Raw genomic sequence first — 399 nt, 5'->3', positions numbered from 1 at the left:
GAAGACAAAGAAGCAGAAACCATATGAAAGAACAGAACAGAGATCCAGCTATAATGGAGTCAAGTAATCTAACAGATGCAAAGTTCAAAACACTGGTTATAAAGATTCTCGATGAACTTTTGGGAAGTGTAGATAAATTCAGTAAGAACTTACAAAGAAAGAATATTAAACACAGCAAGAGAAAAACAAATAGTTACTTATAAGGGAAAACTGATAAGACTGGCAGCTGATTTCTCAAAAGAAACTATGCAGGACAGAAGGGCTTGGCACAAAATATTCAACGTGATAAAAACCCAGAATCTACAACCAAGAAAACTTTATCCAGCAAAGCTATCATTTAGAGTTGAAGGACAGATAAAGAGCTTTCCAGACAAAAATAAGCTGAAAGAATTTATCATC

This window comes from Pteropus vampyrus, unplaced genomic scaffold (genome assembly GCF_000151845.1).
Source record: "Pteropus vampyrus isolate Shadow unplaced genomic scaffold, Pvam_2.0 Scaffold535, whole genome shotgun sequence".
NCBI lineage: Eukaryota > Metazoa > Chordata > Mammalia > Chiroptera > Pteropodidae > Pteropus > Pteropus vampyrus.
Note: the sequence above shows the minus strand (reverse complement) of the source record.